Raw genomic sequence first — 10527 nt, 5'->3', positions numbered from 1 at the left:
TTTTTAAATGTGAAGCGCTTTGTGTTGCTTTTAAGTATGAAAGGCGCTTTTATAAATAAAGTTTGATTTGATTTGATTTGATTTGAAATAAAAAGCAAGTAGCCCATTCCTGTGGCGAGTTATGTTTCTGTAAAGAAATGACCCCAATGCACAATTCCACCATAAGAGGAGCAAAGTAAAGGTAGACAACGCAGGAAAAAACATTTTGATACATTTTATTGTATTTAGACACACTTGAATGGCATTGTGAAGTGTGTTGTTACACAGGATTGGACCACTTGAAGGCCAAACCATGTTTTAGGAGAGAAAGGAAGCTTAAGTCCATATTCTTATTTTCACAAATGTTTTGCAAGTTTAATTTAGTTTAATGTTTCATTGATTTACACATTTATATTTAGGCAATGTTTTTTTTTTTTTTTATAGCCCCCTTTTAAGCTTAGTACAGGGATTGCCTCAATGTCAGATGTAGAATATTCAGTCTGTATAAATTTTTTAAATTACACAATTTGTGAAAATCTATTTTACTTGAAATCCTTTGGTCTCTGTGAATGAATGTGTAATAATAAGGGATTAGGATACTATGTTGTTTGAGGCATTTTTTCCGTGAGAATAAACAAAGCTACAGATAACAAGTTGACCATAGTTTATTTTGCTGTTATGTTACTGGTCCGGCCCAATTGAGATCAGACGGGTTGAACCAAAATGAGTTTGACCCCCCTGGTCTAAAGGGTTTTATAAACCAGAGGCCCCAAAGCACCATCTAACCAAGGGCCAGCAGGCACACTTTTTTATCCACAAAGAGCAAAAAAGTCTAAAAAGGGCCAAGTTTTATGTTTGAAGCTTTCATGTTCTTTGTTTTTGTTACCTAAAATTATCCTAAATTAGTTTCTCTGTTAAAAATCACTGCTATTTATAGTTTTAAAAGCCAAAAAATGACAAATATGTAGATTGCATCCATTTAGATTAAATTGTATTGTTTTGCTACAAAGTTAACTGGATCTTTCATTTACTGATTTGTGGATCATAGAAACACACACAAGCTCTGCACAGAAGGACTCTAACAGGCCATCCACTGGTGGCGGTTAAATTCTTAAATATCACTTGAATCAAACCAGACAATGACTTTGACTCCTGCGAGATGTAGGAATTTGTAGGAGTTCCTGGTTGTGGCCTGCAGGAAACACCTTTATCCATAAGGTGATCTTTCCTGATTGAGAAATGTGAATGATGGCATTCCAGAGCAGACTGCCTACTCAAGCCGTTTGGCGTTTTGTGTGTTTACGTGTGTGTGTGCGGTGTGTTTGTCCATCTGTCCAGTATTTCTGATTAGTATTCTCAGACCATGAGTCTACCCTGACAGTTGGGCCTCTGAGAGCAGCACTGTCATGAATTCTTTAGCTTTAGTTTGCAAGAACCTTTGCTCTCATCCCCTCACCAAAGGAAAAGTCAACCCAACGAGAAACAAGCACACACTCTCGCACACACACCCCATAGGCGCGCCTGAACCCGAATCCTGTGCGTACATCGTTGGCTGATACTCTACAACGAATGACGGTCCATACAGGCAACATGCACCAACAAGCTGCATCTAACCATCTTATCATCTCACTCAACACATTTCCTTCTGAGTCACAGCTGAGGAGCTACACATACCCATGTATAACACACACGCGCGCGTGGAAAAAAAAAAAGAATTCTGAGAAAATTTTCCATCTTTTCTCCCTTTCTCTCTCCCTCTGCCTGTGGAGAGCACTGGCAGGAATCAGGGATAAGAGCAGGGTTGCTAGGCGACAGGTTGTGGTTGCCATGGTGAATTTAAGTGGAACAGCTGGTCCAATCAGCATAAAGTGCGAGCAGGCAGGGGCCGAGCCAGCAAGGCTCATGCCAACACAGAGAGGCAGGAAGGAGAGTCTGCTGAGGCATGCAGGATGGAGAGGACTGGAGTCAGGAAGATGAAATAAGGTAATGCTAAAAAAAAGGAATAAATATAGGTAGACAGGGGCTTTATGAGAAAAAGCCGATGATTTACAGAAAAACAAGCAAACACAGAAGAAGACAAGGCCTAAAATAGACTGACAGTGACAGCGACTCTAGGATGCAGATTGACTGAAACAACTTCAGGAAGTCGGGGATCCACTCAAGCAAATATTATTCTTCCCATAAGACAAACACACCATCAAAGAAAAATGTCATTTAGGCCCATTTGAAATGGTAAAATCACACCTAATGCAACGACTATCCTCATCAAATCCAAATAAAAAAAGCATCTGAAGGCAAAAAAACATAAACTGCAATATGAGAAAACACAACAAACACTATTAGAGGCGGCTAATGATGAAGTGGTGATGAGATGCTGGTAATGATAATGGGATAGGAAAATGTGTGGAGATGTGGGATTTGTGATTAATTGAAAAAACATCTCAAATGGGGGTCTTTGAGGGGGAGGGGGGGCTTATGTCAAATAATTTCTGTTAACAGGGATCATATAGAAACATGTCAGCGCAGAAAACAAATAAGGGTGAAATGTCGTCAAGATGTAACCTCCATCATGTTGTCGTACTCTGTGATTAATGCATGAAAGGAGCAACAGATTTACAGTTTTTTAAGATTTAAAAGAAGGGTGGAAACTTTCAAAGGCTACACTGAGCAGTAAAGGGTGGCAAGTGTTCCCTTGAGTCGGTTATTTCTGATTCTGCTTATCAGGTCCGGAAAAGGTCCATTTCTGGGCCCTCACTGGACAGCTCTGCCTGCTTCCTGATCCTCTATCAGTTATTGGTTCCACAGTTTATCAGGTTTCTGAGAATGAAGACAGCAGGTGAGCTGATAAAAACATCCACACAAAGGACAGTGGAAATGTAGGTGTCAAGGTTGATGCCTGCACACAAGTTTTAGTCTGAACTACTGGAGTTGTGTTACAGTGGATGCAAAATAATTATTCTAAGGATAAACATGAAGGGATGCATGTGTCATGGAAGACACTTCAAGAGAAAAATTATTTTTTCCCTTCGTCAACGAGACAAAAAACCTTACGGTTGAAGTATTGGTTAAAGTATCTCATGACACTTTTTTTTATTTAAAAAAAAGCGTTCCCAGTAGTTTTTTTTTAATGAAGTTTTAAGCAAAAACACACAACCTAAATGTCTTAAAAAGCCAATTTTCATGTTGATCTGAAGACTCTGTTTCTAAAATCTCCTCTGAGGGGGTGTGGCTTCTGGAGCCCCACCCCTGACCCCCCCTGTCTGATTATGATAGCTCAGCAGAGCTGTTGTGACGTAAAAAAGGCTCATTAATACAAACAAAACCTTTCTGTGACCGTTTGATTGACAGCAATTTAAAAGGAGAAATACTCTGAAATGAAAAAATGAAATTATTTCTTATTACATTTGTTCTCTTTCATAAGAAAAATGCCACACATACATGTTAAAACTCAAAAAAACATGATTTTCATCAGACGGGGACTTTAAAAAGCAACAGCGAGGTGCTGCTGGCACTTTGACCAGCTCATAAGATGTCCATTAACACACAGCTTTTACTCTGTCACACCTTCTTCCTGTCAATCACACAAAGCATGCAGGAGCTATGGTTTCCAGAGCGACCGAGAGGCACCTTTCCTTGACAACAGTTCAGAATGTGGAGATGGAGGACATTAGCTTGCGCCTCAGGTGTGGTAAAAAAAAAAATAAAAAAAAATGGTGCCTATAGCTGCAACAAGAGCAGAGCAGCCATTTTGACTTTGTGGATAAAGAGGGAAAATCTCCAATGTTGAATGAAATGAATGGAGAAAATTTTTGTTTTGAGCTTTTGTGGGATCCCGTGGAGCATGGTGTGACACCGGACCCTCTGAGAGTTGAAGCCGCTCAGTGGGTCTCTCCTCTCAGTGATAAATGAACTAACCCGCTTCTCACCTATAGTGTGAATTAAAATTTCACACATATTCTGTCTCAAAACACATTCTCCTAAGTATGCAATAACACGCCGAACAATACTCCCGCAGACTCCAAAACGCATCAACCATAAATGTGTTGCGGTGTTCTGAAAAAGGTGCACGAACGCAATCGATGAAAAGACTTCATGATTGTGTCTTGCTTTCAGTAAAGACCAAACCCAACCACGTTATTGAACAGAGACGGAGGTGGGTGTGTCACGTGAGCAAAAAAAACTGGATACAAAGGGAAGACACAATCAGTCACACATCTCAAGAGAAACACGTGGCGAGGGGGACAAGCAGCAAAGGGGAAAACGGCGTGTTTTCGGAAGGTGTATGCGTTCGTGTCACACGGTGAGAAGGAGATTGAGTGCATAGAGAATTGAGAGCAGTTAGTAGTGTTTCCCCCTCGGCTGAGGCATTAACAAGCCTATAATGGACTCTCTTAAAAAGCCGACCAGGATCTCCTCCAAAACTAACTGATTTAGAGTGGCCGTGGGCCCCCATGGGCAGTGGCCAAGTCCCCCTCTGTCCCTCCCCAGCATGTCTGCAGCCAGCCCCCGGTGGCAGGCAGCACAGAAACACATTGTGTTTGTCTACTGAACCACAAGCAATAGCAGTTTATAACACAATAAAACACCATGAGGAGGCATTAATTGGATATAATAGCCAAGGAATGATTTAGATGATTTAACACCTTTTCTCCATGCAGAACGAGTGCATAAAAGAGTGGGGCAAAAAGGAAGGGGATTAAAAATAGACTTACACATCGTCTTCCAACTTTGATTTTTAAATGGCCGGCTCACAGTCACCCAAACATAGAGGAAAACATGGATGTAAACACACAAACTCACATAAAAGTGAATAAATCACACTTTCTGGAGCTGTAGGGTTAGCGAAGACAAAGCTTTATATGTATATATGAATTCTAAGTTAGCCATGCATTCAATTAATAAATCGTAATAGATTTAATAGTAATAATAATCTTGATTATATAACAATTGGTCTCCTGCAAATGAGGCTGATGTTGATAGGAAGTGACAGGATGAAATATTGAAAAACCAGACTAGCCTACAGCCTCCTTATCACTTATCAATATTTCATTGTCAGACTCCCATTGAATAAAAGAGCGGAATAACAAAAGATTCAGGAATTTTTACGGCAAATTGTCATCAAGACCTGTTTATTAACCCCTCAAGTCATCCCCACACCTTATCTCTTCTCCTTTTCTCTGCGGTCTCTTCACTCCAGCCGGAGTCAAACGGGAGCGGGGTCTCGCACACATGTACATAATTGCCACTTTACTGTCATATCAAATTCATATCAGTGCAGGGTCTCGGGCCCAGAAGAACAATGAGGGCCAGACAAAAGCATGACTTCGTGCTCCATGAGTCGTCCTGATAACCGCAGCGCAGGCGGGTCAATAAAACCAATCATCTCTAATCTTCTTTAGGGAACTAAACAGTCCCCCCCCACCCCAGATACTCAACAATGCCCACTAGACGTTACGTGAACGGCACTGTACCAGCAGAAGGACTGCAACGACAAGACAGAAAAACAATGGCCGAGGCGCAACCCCAGCAGCTTCATCAGCCTTATCTGCACTCACGTTATTGTCAACTAACTTATGAACACAATAACAGTAACCAGAAAGTTTGGGGATATTTTTTGTTTTTGTTTTTAATAGAGCGACAAATAATGTTTGTGTTTCCGCAACAATCCACCAAAAACCATGTGAGACGTCACTACTGAAAACCTCTGAGTTGCATTTTGAAATAATTATATGACTTATGATTTTAAACAATTTCAACTTTCCAAAAGTTCAGTTTGTTGTGCTTCAAATTGATGTTTATTTACAGTATTTTGTCATTTGTAGCTTTTTAGAGGCACAAAAACAAATAAAAAATAACCCGGAAAAGGTACAGCTTTACAAAAAATATATATTTTAATATGTAATTTTTATTTACAATTAAATACAAAAATATTGTTGTATATTTTTTAGTTCAAGTGTGTGAAAAATTAGGTCGAGTCCCTGAAGTAATGCTACGAGGAGATTTTAGCAACATTTGTCATGAAGGGGTTAAATTTAGACAAAGGAAAAATTAAAAAGTTATTTTATTTAAAATATTTGATATTTCTGTCTTTATTTGGATTTTTTGGCTAATTTTTTTGCTATTTTTGTAGATTTTTTCTCAATTATTTGTATGTATCTCTCTAAGTCAAAAATAACCACCAAAAATACCACATATTTTGATGTTTCAAGTAATTTTTTGTTTTTGTAAAATTTATTTCTGGATATTAATAGATTTTTCTTCAAGCATAGTGTAAACTGTACTCATTAATTAATTCATAATTAATTAATTTACACAAAAATTATGCTTTACATTCCAGAGGAACTAGTCAGCAGGTTTGAGATGATCAATTCTAATCCTTAAAATATTTTTGTTTTCTTCCGTTAAATTTAAAGATACAATTTTGGCCTTCTGGCTTCCAGAACCCCTATCGCTCGACCCCGTTGGTTATGTTCTGTTTTCTGGAGCACTTCTTTCTACGGCTCTCAGTTGAATGTAGCTACATTTGAAGGCAGCTGTATGCTAAACAGCTGTAATGATCCAGAACTCAGAACAGGCTTTTCCATACAGATTTACCAAATATGTCAGATAATACCAGACACATAAACAGTGTGGGGGATGGGAAAGGTCAGAGTGTAATCCGGCGTCCTTACGGATGATTATTGTACATTCTAACAGAACTTAAGCATATATGTATATATGATGAATTTACAGATGTGTTTAAGGACTAAAAATATTTTAAATGTAATAATTGTGTAATGATGGTGTGTAAAGATTCCCACATAAATGTGTTTTTCTGCTTTCCCTGTGAGTTTCTCCTATTGTGGGTCTGACTGCGAGTGTGAGACGTGGTCCAGGTTTAGTCACAGTCTTCAGGTTTTTGGGATTGTTGCTGGTGACCATGCTGTGTGTGTGTCATCTACTGGACATGAATGAGCATCAGAGAAGATTTGCTTTGAAGGGAGGCTAGGCGTGCTCCTTGTTTTCATGTGACACCAAAGATTTGTGTAAAACAGCGTCGGTCTCACCTTTGCTCTTTTAATACTTTCTATGTTGGATTAGGTATGAAAATAGTGTCTGTTTTACTTGTGTTGAAAGCAGTTGACACATGTTTTTTTTATATTTATGTCCAGCTCAGAAGTGTGTTTGGTGTGCTGTGTATTCAGCCGTAACGTAGATGAAACTGTAAGTATTAAAGATGCAAAATGTTGCACAACTCAATCAATGTACACAAGAGAAAATCCTTTCAGGATCAGAGATTTACTGTTGATTTATTTTAAGGCTTCAACCTGAAGGATGATTTGCAAACAGACACACATTTTTTTTAAGAGATCTAAGATTCATCAAATATCTGTTAATCATACAGAAACAGACAAGATAACGACTGTTTTGAACGGACTTCGTGAGAAGCAGATCAATGCAAACAGATCACGACATTTATTGGCTAGAGTGGAGGACCTTTACATTAGTGCTGACACTCTCCTCACAAGTCAAGTGGCCCGGCTTTATTGATAGGGGAGAGGCATAACAGACAAACGTGATTCATATAGTAATAGAGCACTCGGGTGTCGTGTTTATGCAAATAAAGTTGCAGTAAAATTTGTAAAAAGATGCAGAAACATCTATAAACATACGTGTGGGTGTGTTTTTGTGCATCTGTGTGTGGAAAGGAGAGGCGAAAGACTGAAAACTGATTGACAAGCACACCGTGCTAAGTGTTTCAAGTATTTCAGTCAATTAAAATACTAAAATAATAATAATATTATTAACTAGAAAAGTTGCATTACCTTCGATAATGCTAGTGTAAATGTTTTTTGTTCAAAGTAGTTGCTGAAAATGCTGAATATTTTGGCTGAAAATGGTGACACAGTTTATTTTAATTGCTGAAGGGATTTGCTAAAAATACAAAAAGCTTTTTGCAAAATGTTAAGTTTGCTAAAAGAGTGGAGATGTTGTTAAAGAGCTACGAAAGAGCACTGAAGTTTACCTGAATTTCTTTAAAATGTGTAATAAAATTGCTTAAAAATCCCTAATACATGCTAATTATGCAAAAATATTTAGTGTGTTGCTTAAATATGAGCTTAATTCCAAATTAACCCAAAAAAACCTTAGTAGATGCTAAATTAGTCAAAAAAAAGTTAGCTGATTGCCTAAATACTAGTTCAACTCCAAAGTAGCATAACATTCCTCAGTAAACAAAATTAGTCAAAAATGTTAGCCTGTTGCTAAAATAGAAGCTAAACTTTAAATTAGCTTATAAAAACCACAGTCGATAACAAATTAGCCAAAAACGTTAGCTTGCTGGTAAAATAGAAGCTAAACTCTAAATTAGCTTATAAAAATCACAGTCGATAACAAATTAGCCGAAAATGTTAGCCTGTTGCAAAAATATTAGCTAAACTCCAAAATAGCCATAAATTCCTCAGTAAACTAAATTAGTTATAAACGTTAGCATGTTGCTAAAATAGAAGCAAAACTCTAAAGTTACCTAAAAAACCTCCGTAGATAACAAATTAGCCAAAAACGTTAGTATGTTGCTAAAAATGTCTGTAATGAGTTTGAAATAATTGTGTGTTTGGTCCTGTATTTTTCACAATCTATGCTTGAAATAAACCCATCGATCAAATATTAGCTAAACTCCTAACTAGTGTAAAAAAAAAGCCTCATTAGATGCCAAGATAAGCTAGCATTAGGCTAATGTAACAGCTCAATGCAATTTTTTTAATTACTATAAAAAAATATGAATACATGAATATATTTAAAGGCTTGTTGCTTTTCTACTTAAAAATAGTAAATTTGAAGACGTTCTCATTCATTTCCTATGGGGCATAATTTGCTTGATATTTCAAAAACTATAAAGTTAATGAATACCAAAAGTACAACCAGTAATGTCCTGAACAAGATAAACATTTTGATACCAAGATTAGTGAAATTGATGAAAGTGTGCAGAAAAATATACGTAAAGGAGCAGAATCACTATAGTGTGAATGCTTACTAAACATTCAAACAATAATAAAAATAGTTATAAAAAAAGAAAAAGTTATGTATATACATGTTGCCCATAAAATTAACTGTTATGGTTTAAAGTAATATACATTTATTTAAATATATATATATCAAAAACACACCAAAATATTTGTTTGATAAACTAAATAGTCTTATCAAAAATGGAATTGATTATTTCAGCCTCTTACCTGTGACCACGTGGACCACAGTACCAGATGAGGACCTGATGAGAAGGGAGCAGGTGTGACTTGTTGCATCCACCAAAACTCTCCGCCTCTAAACTTTGTCTGCCCACTGCGCGCGTCTTTTCAGGCGTTGGTTAAAGACTAACTCGCCTGCATTGACGTTGGCTACAGTTCCAACCCTATCTGGCTATATATCAGCGTTTCTTCTCGGATGGGCCCCCCTCGCATTCAAATCAGCGCCCGCGCGCCTGATCGCAGAGGACAGCTTATAGGCCTCTTGAATTGTTCGCCGGGAACAATGGCTTCTTTTGTCAGCCTGTTTCTCTTTCTCTCGCCGGACAATACTGGAGGGTTCTTCTGGATCTGTGCTCTTAAGACATGTTTGCAAAGTTACACCTCTTTATGTGCCTTTCAAAACAAGTCGTGCACATGTGAAAGTGTGGAGGGTTTTGGTAAAAGTACATCAGAGGAGTGTCTAACTTTCACCACATTCATAAAAAGATATCCTTATTGTCACAAATGCATTGTAATTCATTTACAAATACTATTTTTTTAAAGATAGGTAAAAATACAAATAAATTGAACAAATATATTTTTTAAAATTTAAATAAAATGTGTTTGTGCGAGGGGAGGGGGGCAATTACGCACAGAAATGTGTCACCTGTTTGCATAAAGTGTGAAATAATTATGCAAACGTCCCAATAGGCTCAAATCCTGATCAAAGTCAGTTAAAAAATTAGTTTGTGATAAATTATAGGCATTTATTGGCTTCTGGTGTCCAGCTGCAGGAGTCCGCAGAACTGACGCATGCGTAATGATGAGGGGGCCCAGAAGCAGATGCCCAGCTGGGCTTTTTCAGGCCTTTTTGGAAATCAATATAATGGCATAATGGTGGAAAATGTTTGTTTTAATATATAAAAAAATATTATTATTATTATTAAAGTATCTACTAAAATGTCAATTTATCAAAAATATTATCTCTTTATATGAGACAATATTTGGCAATATTTCAAAATGTATTACGAACATATAAAAATAAACATTTAGAAAGCTTTACATAAAGGATAGTGGGGAAAAAAGAAGCACAGATTTCTGTTGGTGTCTGACGTTTTTGTGTGTCTGTTTATCCACATATTTTATGAAATTGTCCTTGCAGTTAAAACATTTTTCTATATCATAAAGTCTGGATTAAAAATGCACACTCATATTTTTTTATCCTTTGGTAACTTCTTACTGGACGTTTTCTGCTACAATTCAAATGCATAGGAGAGGAAAAAATTCCCAGCATTCCTTAAAAGTCCATGGGGGCCGCAGCTCACACAACTGGGGCCGACTCACC

The sequence above is a fragment of the Oryzias melastigma genome, linkage group LG7 (assembly GCF_002922805.2).
Source record: "Oryzias melastigma strain HK-1 linkage group LG7, ASM292280v2, whole genome shotgun sequence".
NCBI classification, from domain to species: domain Eukaryota; kingdom Metazoa; phylum Chordata; class Actinopteri; order Beloniformes; family Adrianichthyidae; genus Oryzias; species Oryzias melastigma.
The sequence above is the reverse complement of the archived record's forward strand: the minus strand, read 5'-3'. Positions refer to the sequence as shown.